We start from the raw sequence: 10,767 nt of genomic DNA, 5'->3' as shown, positions 1-10,767 counted from the left end.
GTTCACACTGGGAAACCCTCAGGTTTACATACACACCGATAATTGGCTGGCAGTCTGAAAGTAAGGTCATAATTAGTGTCAGGAGCACAGCTGGATTCAAATTCTGAATTTGTCTGGCCGTGTAAACACTGCTGCCACTCTGAGGCATAGCTGTTTTAATGATTCTCTGTTGACCCATGTGGAGAGGTGGTGCCACTGTTCATTCAGAGGTGATCATTCAAGCAAGTAATATTTATTGAAAAGTTCATTCAGAGGTGATCATTCAAGCAAATAATATTTATTGACTCACCATCACCAGACTCTTGAGTGTGACATATGATGTGCACATTTTACATGCATATATGGAGAGAGATGTAAGTACTACATTACCCATGAGCTTCAGACAGTGTTGCTGTGGAGAGGAGGTCAGACAGGGGTGGAACAGTGTGGATTTCAACATGCTTCACAACTGATTAAAAAAATGACAGATGAATTCTGTCAAAACTAAGGCAGAATTTAAAGTGAATTGACTTCAGCAGTAGATTTTAGTTTTCACAGCACCCTAACCTTTAGCTCTCAGCCACCCTCAGCGACTCACGTGACAGAATTGTTTGCTTGATCATTCAATGTTTCTTGCTGAAATGCATGAAAATACATATTCATACCAGATGTGCTGTTATTCAGTTGTTAATGGTTCGGACTGACAATTGAAGCAAACTGATGCTGGGACAGTTTCATCCAGTTTGGTGGATGGCAGTTATGGGCGCCGCTGTCATCAATAGCCATAATAGAATTTCAGGGTATTGATCACCTCCAGTGGGAATCAGAAAACTCAGGCTGATCATCCTGGCAGCAGCGTCTGTGACTGTGGCGCCACAGCTGATGTCTCTGTTAATGGGAGAGATGGCAAAACAAGTCATGCAGTCATCCTGCCCACATCTCCCACACTTCCTCTTCTCTGCTCCCGTTTTCCAAGTCTCTGCACCTCAGAATCTGAACTAAGGATGAGAGGAGAGACATTGTCCATCATCCTTGTTGACACCTCATCATGATAATGGTGATATCCAAGGCCACGCCACATGGCACGGTGGCACGAGGCAGTGTTCACAGAGAGAGTCTGTACGCAGACAAGACGTACACAAGAAATGTGTGTAATGACAGGAAGAAAGAAGAGAGAAGGTGGACATACATCTAATATATAAATCTGACATGAAACAACATGGCTTTTACCTACAAACACACACAGACAGCACTTGGACGGAGAAGCAGAAAATATCACACATGCCTCACAGCTTCCAAAGGATTTCTCAGATCAAGACTAATGCAGCTCCTTGGCTTGAGACTGCTGACATTTTCCCAGAGATGAAGGTGTGCGGCCCTCAGTGTGACATCAAAGCAGCAGGATTAGGGGCTGATTTAGTCTGACATAAACAGAATGAAGCTCACTCTGAGCATATCAGCGTCCTGTGATGCAACGGAGAATAACACATTCATGGATTCTGCGCTGGATGCATTTTTGGGGAAATCATAGGCAGTGAATGAAGTTTGGCAGGTGCCTGAGACAAATTGTTGTACACTGCTGCACTACATGATGTGCTTTGTTGACTGAGACCCTGAATCAAACTCTTATTTATTTTATCTAACCAATATATAACCAGGGTAAATCCCCTGAGGGTAAAAGCCTCTTTTCCAAGTTGACATGGTTTGTTGGGCGTACACACTTCATCAACACTTTTTAAAAATAACACCTGCTGTCGTTATGACTATCCATCTTGCACGGCAAAGATGAGAAGACGCCCTTTTCAGCAACCCGGTATTTCTACCCACCTTGCTGCTTAAGTAAAATATCATTTTACATTTTGGCACTTTTCTTAGAGTGACATATGAAATGTAATTTAATTCCTCGGGGAGAGACATCACCGGCTAATCCAGCAGGGAGGTTCTGACTTGAGTTGCCTACAAGCTGTCAATCACCCTGACAGGCGCTGGGCCCCTGGGACGGAGAGTGAGAGTGCTGGTTCAGATTGTGGCACCTGAAACACGCATATAAATAAGAGGATGACGTTGGAGTACTCCCTCTGGTTTCTGCTGTTTAACCAGTCAATTGATTCCAAAATGTGTAAGTGTAATGAGTAGACACTTGATAAAGAAATAGTTTGACATTTAGGGAAATGTGTTTTTTTTTTTTTTTTTTACTTCCTTGCTCAGATTCAAATGGGAAGATAAATATCACTCTGACTGCCTCTTTGCTATGAAGGAAACAGGAAATAACAGCTAGCCTGGCTTTAGTCTACCTAGTAGCTATTAAATGAACCTGTTTTCAAAGCAATAAAAGCCTGTGTAGCTAGCTCAGCTTACTTCAGCAGATACATTGTCTTAGCATGAAGATTAGCAGCAGGAGGAAACATCTCTGTCTAAAGGAAAAACAAATTAGCCTAGAAGCACCTCTAAAGTGGACTAATTATCCTGCTGACTGACAGCAGCTCATTTGTTTAATCTGAACAAAGAACAATTTCTGGATTAAACAGTTGAGATGCAGCGTGTTAGTTAGCTTCAGACTAGCTGTTGCTTCCAGTTTCCAGTCTGTTCACTCAACTGGCTCTCGCCTCATCTAACTCAAAAGTAAACGAGCATATTGCTCAAAATGCCAAACTACTTCTTCAAAGAAAAGATGTTTGCTCTCAGTCTGCTTGTTGTGACTGTTTTTCTTTGACTGCTGGTGGAGACGTTACAGCAGTATTGGCATTCAACATGAGTCACATGCCGGAGCTGCTATTTCACTGTGCAAATGTTTTTCTGCCTTTTACCTCCAAGGGATGAGCCTACAAACATGTGATGTTGTTATTCAACAAGCTATACAGTGTGCAAATGTATTAATTCAATAAGCTCTGTTTGCTTTAAAGATTTGTTCCACAGTCTGACTTTAAAGTGCAGTTCTTTTAACACTATATATACTATATATATATATTTGCATGTAATGATTGTTGGGAGGACTAAGGGAGAGAAGAAGCCTAACTTTGCAGTTCTAGTTAACTTTTATTTCTTGTCTGCTTCAAGATGAATTCACTTAAATTAATGCTAATAGTGACCGTTGAACTGCACTTTTCATCTCTGACCAATTTAATAAGTCCAAACAAGCTGCAATGCGTCTTTAAATTTGATGAGAAAAACATAATTTATTTCTTTAAAGCACTGGGGGTACAGCAAAGGTCTGCAGTGAAGTCAAGGTCAGAGCTAAAATGAACACAGGCTTCATAATTTGCTTTTTAGTATTTTTTGGATGAACATCTTCACAGATTACTTCTCATGCATGGACCATTACTGTATGCGAGAAAGAATAATATGAAAGTTCCCTGTGGGAAAATTGATTTTCAATGACAGAACAGCACAAGGTAAAAGAGAACATGATGAAGAAAAGAGCAAATATGGGTATTAAAATTGCATAATGGAGAGTTACAGTGCGTGTGCAGACTGTGAACAGTAAGTGTAGAACAGTGAAAACCATGAGAAACATTAACATACATGTAAGATGCACAATAATGAAAACATGGTTTGTGATTTGCCTTTTCAGCCTTCAGACAGATGAGGGTCACACACACTGTACAGGTATGTACTGCTGCATACATATGTGCTCTTTGCAGTGTAAAACATGATGCCATGTACATTGTGTTCACATTTGCATCACTAGTGGTTCACAAGACCAAAATGCCAGCTGGAAGCAGCACACGTACACAGGCTACTGTACATTAAGTGTGGCGATTGTGCACACTGCATGTGGACTTCCTATTTCATGTTTATTACAAAGAGCTTTCACACCCAGCTCTAACCATCTGGCGGTGAAACACTGGAATTTTGTGAGAAAGACAGACACACTGAGAGGACACAAGATTTCATTACAGTAAATGCTCTCACCATCTGTTCTGTGGGTACTGGCATTATTGCATTATTTGTAACTGTCCCCAGTGTTTTATTGTATTTTGTAATGTATTTCTGTACTACAGCTTGACTTTGTGTGTGCAAAGGATATGTGTGTGGACGTTAGCTCCCCGTGTTGTCTTTGGATTTTCTCAGTTTTCACACGGAGTAACATGAGTTCATTTCCTTCTTGGCTAATAGTTCAGATGGCAGAAACAAATTTTTTGGTAGTGGACACAGGCCGACACACATCATGAACACTTTTTCGCTTATTATCTTTTAAAGTTATAAAGCAAACTTGGTAGCAAACAGTTACTTATTACAAACCATTCATTTGAAGGCACACATCGGACCACCTGATGAATGTAAAGTCCAATATTTGTTCTCTTAGCTCTGTTTTGTTCTCCACCAACTCCTGAGGAAAATCTATGGCTTTTATCTCATAAATGGTCCACTGTGTTAGCCAGCTACTCACCAACTTTGTTGGCTGACGCGTGGTGCTAGGCAAGTGACATGTAGGCCTGTAGAGTTTATAAAACCTTTTTTTTACTGACAATAATAACCACCTTTTGTGGTCATAAACACTGTAATGAGAGCTAAAGGTGCAACAGAAGAATGTCTGTTGCTACTGAGCACACTGTTCTTTCTGAAGTAGTTTGTATTTGCTGTGTTTTATCACGGATTAGATACACTGTACATATACGTGCATTTCACATGCAGCCAGTAATTCCCTTATTGTGTGCTGTTTGTCATTTGACACATCTCTCACCATTTTAAAAGGAGTTTGTTTACTGAGTAGGACACAGTAGCCAAACAAATTCACTTGTAAGTGCACACACATATGACTCAGTGTGTTTTTTTTTCTGAATGACTATTGCCTATTACAAAAATAAATAAATAAATAAATAAATAAAGTCAGTCTCTCGAATTTCCAAGTCCAATTTGAGTAATGAGTCCTGAAAATGTCTGGGGTCATCACAACAAGCAGCACCTTTCATGAGCACAGATTTGATCCACTGTTAGTAGAAATTCTTGATTAGAGCTTCTTTAAACTGTAGCTTTATTTTATCTTATATGTGCGCAAAGTATTTTCTCTAAATAGTAACACCTTCACAATAATAATAGCATCTCTGCCAGCTGCCTCTTGAATTCTTGACTTTGACTCCGTGTATTTATTTCCATGCGTGCTGTTTGCCTTCAACAGGGATTTTGGAAGTCATTGCAACACTAATGCAGTACAACAAAAGTTCAATCCTTCAAGGAGGAGCTGGCTTTTCACCAAGTGCTTTCTCCTAAATGTATTCCCTCTGCATGGCTCGAAAGAATAGCCCATTTATGGAAATGAGGCAGAGCAGAGTTTTCCTCCATCGCTGCACCTAACCGTGAAAGATTCTGGTCTGAGAGTTGAGCGTGAAAGAATTATACTCCACTCAGAGAAAATACTTTTAACTGAAAGTTTTTTAAGCCTTACGATTGTATCAACTCCATCTCATTTAACTGTCTGCCAGCCAGGCTGCTTACATTTCTGCAGAGAGAAGTAATATGTCATTATTTTTTTAAGGTGCACAGAATTCAGACATTTCATTGACACCATTTGTTGTCTGACGATCATCTAGCTCACACAAGGAGACTAATTACAATCTATTCATCCTGTAAATTAACTTTTTATATGCTAACCTGTTTTTGTTGCCTGTCTCGTGTGTGTCCTAGAAACAAAGGAGCCTTAAACTCAAAGGAATTTCGTTCAGTTATTCACAGAGGGCTTTAGAAAAACATTAACTCCCAGTGTGGGACTGTTGAGTGATGATTTAATCTCAGTCCTTTTTGTGTCTTTAGACTCTGATTTATTTATGAGTGCTCCTCTGGAAAGAATCCTGCTTCAGCTGACACTAGAGACTGCAGCTTTCTGAGCCTACATGGCTGCAGCACTGCTTCCCACCAACCACTGTGCTGGAAATAAGATCATTCTAAGATGTGGCTGTGAAATAAATGAGTCCAAGTTAAGCAAGTATGTCCTGATACTGAGGGGGTGTTTTCAGCCTCTTACGCTGGCCTCTCGCTGTAAGAGTTCTCCAAAGCAGCCAGACTGTGAAGGGAACATCCTGAATGAAGAGCTTTTGAACCCAAATAAGGCACTTTGACTTCATACCTGAAAGTCACTGGAAGAGATGTTTTAAACAACACTTCAGAGCAGGCAGGCTTTTTCTTCCATTAATTGCCCTGAAAAGTCAACTTTCTGTCTGAGCCCTTAAAGTGTTATATTCTTACAGAAATACACATTTTGGAAAGTAAGCTTATTTACCTTTTGTCAGTGCCAGACTAGCTGTTTCCTCCAGCTGCCACTAAGCTAAACCTTCTGCTGACTTTGGATTCATATTTACGCACAGACACAGCGGTATCAATTATTTCATTCGACTCTCGGTAAGAACGCAAACGAATATATCTCCCAAAATGTCGAACCAGTCTCCTCCATCTGCCTTGAGGCCAAAGAACTGATGATTGATTTGGCGCTAGATTCATTTTAGCAGAAGGAAATTAAAAATGTAAATGATTTCGAGAATAATGGGTACTTTACCACCAGCAGTTATGTGGAGAAGATGCTGTGGTTGTGGAGAACGGGCGAAGAACTTAATTAAATGCACACAGACTATTTATATTCACACACACACTACTGTATTTTCTACCACAGAAAGCTGAGCAGCCGCAGTTCACAAGACTTGACTCAGAAATGCACAGCAGCTTTGCTTCTACATGCAGTCCAGGGCTCTGCCCTTCTCGTCTCTCCACAACAAACAAACGCTTCCTCTGCTCCCTGCTCTTCAGCCCTTTCCTGATAATAATCAATGTGTGTGGGTGCTGTGGTTTGTAAGTGTTTGCACTCCCTCATTTCTCCATCCCCTCCAGATAACCAGGTAGTCAACAGCCTCGCTCACTTCTCCTCCATGTGCCACACTCCCTGTGTGGGAGGAATACATTGATTTCAGATGGACACCGTGGGTGTGTTTGTCATTGTGTACCATATAAAGTCAAACAATTCATTGAATTTTCCCACTATTTTTCAACCATTCAGACTTTTTCTCTAGCTTCCTCTAAAGATCTGCATTCTAAAGACATGCATAATACATTCACGTATTAGCTGTAAGTACCTCTGAGTAATAGCCAACTTCTTGGCATTTGATTGGTGTGAACATGAATATGATCATTGCAACGAAAAGTCATTACCCCCAGTTTCAGTTCAGTAGATTTCATGTCTACATCACTGTTGGTTAATGAGAACTATTTCATGTCAGCTTCATTTTCTTCCTCTTTCTTCTGGAAATGCAACACAAATTAAATACAGAGACTTCAGACGAAACTTTTTGGCCATTGAACATTACAAAGAAACCGCAGGCTGGCAGTCTTGTCTTAAATTTGTGAGTAGTTGGGCTGGATATTATTCTGATCTTTCGGTTCAGTTTGATTTTATTAATTTGGTTCAACTGATGATGATTCATCTATTTCAAGCATTGCAGAATCTTGGGAATCTGAATAAATATGTTTTTCCTGGAATGTATAAACTGTGTTGTGTGTGGAGGTTCGAGAGTGCTGCTCAAACAGGTGTGAAAATATTGCTATTGTTGCATATGTTTTTGTTGCACATTTGTTTAAAAGGTCTTTTGGTATTGTTTATTGTGCTTGAAGTGAAATTTTAAGTTATAAGAGAACTGCAGCTTAAGCTCCATTCCCACTTTTTTGTAATATAAACTGGGTTACGGCCACGGGACTATATTAGCAGTATTGTTATTGTCATAAATATGTTGTGCTAGCTCATTTGGTACTGGCCTTTATAAAGCATTTCCTGCTGGGGGTGGTTGATTATGATTATGCGTTTCTACTTCTGCGCTTTCCTCGAGTGGGACTGAGAGAATATATCATAGTTAATTAAAGAAAATGGCAAAGGGCTTAATTTGTCAGTATGCAGAACATCACTCTGTATTTGAAAACAACCACAGATATGTGTTGGTATCACTGTGTCGTCAGTACATGTTGAAGAAAGTACTGACATTTCAAAGGAAGAAAATAGAGATTGATAGAAGAAGACTAAAGCATAACAGCAGTTAAACAACATGCTAAGTGTGCGTTAAATCTAAACTTTGATGTGACATTTCAGTGTATAAAGAAATTCTTGATAAAATAATATAGTGCTATGTTATGTATTTGCAAAACTGCTTTAAAGATAAGTGTGTGAGTATGTGTCAAAGTGCAGAGACTCAGAACAACAGGAAGGAAGCAAGCGCAGATGCAGACTGAAACTGTCTGCAAGGAGAGTTGTGAGCGGGTATAAGGTCTTATTGTTTTGGCTTTATATTATCAACGTTTACCAATAGTATAGGAAATGCTTGGCCTTCTATAATCAATATTATAATCTGCATTAGCAAATATACCTACATGTTTATTTTAGTATCATATGCTTTATAATTGCCTTTCAGTTAACCATTTCACTTGTCTTTAAGAATATAGGAGACCTGGAGCTGACAATAACAGAACCTGTGTAGGCTGTAAGAAATAGACAGGAAACCACAAACAGGAACAAGGCCAGGTTGCATAGCTGCCTGGAAGTAGACCAGGCTTCCTAGCAACGCTGGCGCTCTTCCTAAATCTGCAGACAACAACTAACTGTTTATAAAGACGTATGTAGGAGGTCCTTCCTCTAAAACTGTCTATTGAAAGGTCAGGATAGGATTGTACTGAGAATGTCACAGATCAAAATCTGCCTGGCGACAAGATCACCAAATGAGGGGTCAGAACGAGGTCAACAAACCAACCAAGGAACGAGGATGAAGGACAACACGGATGATGCCAGATCTACCCACGTTTTGCACATTCAAAACTGTATAAATTGACTGGGTCCAGGGGATAGGCGTTCCTCTTGTTCCGAAGGCAAGGTGAACGGTTTTGCTGTTTAGAATCAGGGCCTCAGATAGAGACGGAACCCAGAGCTCTGTATTGCTTTTCTGGAATATTGTAATAAATATCTTAAAGGACAGATTTGAGTGTAAAGAAGCTAGAGTAGGAGATCAACAACAAGTGATATGTGCTAAATGTCTGGTGTAGCCAGGAGTGGCTCACCAGTTATCTGGCACTTATGACTTTTTGCAGATTCTCAGACAGAAAAGAAGAGACAAGTTTATGTCCTGCCTGCATCGCTCATGTCCCATAGTGTCAGCTTACTGCATGGAGACTCAGACAGACCGGTTTGCCTGAGCAGCCTGTGCCAACAGCTTACGGTTTGCCAGATTTCATTACAGTCACTTTATGTAGGGTCCATATATATGTATACCTGTCTTCCTCTCTAACTGTTGTTCAGTGAAAAAATTTGAGAAATTAATACCAAATCCAGGCTGGAATCATTTTGTACACACTCTCTTTCAGCCTACATATCCCATAATTCCTGCTTTAAGTCCATGTCTGGTTTAAAATGGGTTAACTTTGCCACCTCTTGATATTTTCACCTCCTCATCTACAAGAAAAGAAACTGCAATGAAATCTTCCAACTTCCTCCCTCAGTTTAGGTAACACTGAAGACAGACACGTCTACATAATGAGTTTGAAATATTATGTGTGGCATTGAAAAAAACAAGCAACTGCTCCAAAACTGAGCCAACTGCCTCTGAGCAGACATTTAAGAAACATCACCTTCAGTCTGTTTCTCAGCAACATGACAGATGACTGCATTACAACAAACAGGAACAGTTTTAGCCTCAGGCTAGTGCATCACATGTACCTCACGGATGTCAGAAGTGTGTCAACACGAGATTGCTTTATACTGGAGCAGCTGAATGTACTGTATGATCAAAGAGAAATTACAGACACTATTTTAAAATGTATTTAAATTCAACCTGCAGCTGTTGCAACAAGGACTTTATCCCTGAAGTATACAGAAGCAAAGAAGAACCAAAGTAATTAGTATCATCAGCATCACCTTATTGATATTTAACTCCTACCAAATACATAGTCAAAATTTGACTGATCCTATTAGAGCAACAAGATTTTTAGATTGAAATGCAACTACCTGAATTTCAGTGACTGTAATATAGTGTTGTGGAAACTAAACACTTGAAATTATCAGGAGAATTTTCTAAACCCTGAAAACTATTATTATTATTAATAGGAACGCAGTAACAGTTTGAAATGGCACACAATTTGATGATTAACTGGTAATCTTCTACAGATGAATCTGAGCCACATAGGTTTAGACTGATAGTTTTACAGCATCATTAAATAGTAGTATTTAATGATGCTGTAGTCTGGGGTTTTATAAGAACAGTGGATCATATGATTACCTGTCTCTAAAATGTTATTCACAGATATGTATAGAATTATGGCAATAAAGTCTGTTTTTGCAGGTTTAAACTTCAACATTCAAGATTCAGTGTGGTTAAACACTAGGTAGTTTGGTAGAAAGGTAGTTGATAAGATCATTTGCTTCCATACAGTACATTTTCTTCCTCTAAGGAAATACACCAAAAATACTGTATAATTCTGAACAAGAACAAAGTCTTATTGTAGGATTAAAGTTTAATGTGATTCTACAAGTTGGTTTTTCAGCCTATATCAAAAACACAGTGACTCCAGGAGCTTTACCAGCACAGTGCACAAGATAGATGGGGAGTGACATGTGTGTCCAGAGGGCACAGTCTAAGACTGCAAAGTCACTGGACTGTTCTAGTGTTGTGTAAGTTTGTGTAGCGCCTTGTTTCTGTGCTTCTCTCAGACACAAAGGATCATGTAAACACATTATGCTGCTCTGCTGTGCTCTCCTCTCCTCTCCTCTCCTCTCCCCTCCTCCTCTCCTCTCCTCTCCTCTCCTCTCCTCTCCTCTCCTCTCCTCTC

This window comes from Monopterus albus, unplaced genomic scaffold (assembly GCF_001952655.1).
Source record: "Monopterus albus unplaced genomic scaffold, M_albus_1.0 scaffold16.1, whole genome shotgun sequence".
Taxonomy (NCBI): Eukaryota; Metazoa; Chordata; class Actinopteri; order Synbranchiformes; family Synbranchidae; genus Monopterus; species Monopterus albus.
The sequence above is the reverse complement of the archived record's forward strand: the minus strand, read 5'-3'. Positions refer to the sequence as shown.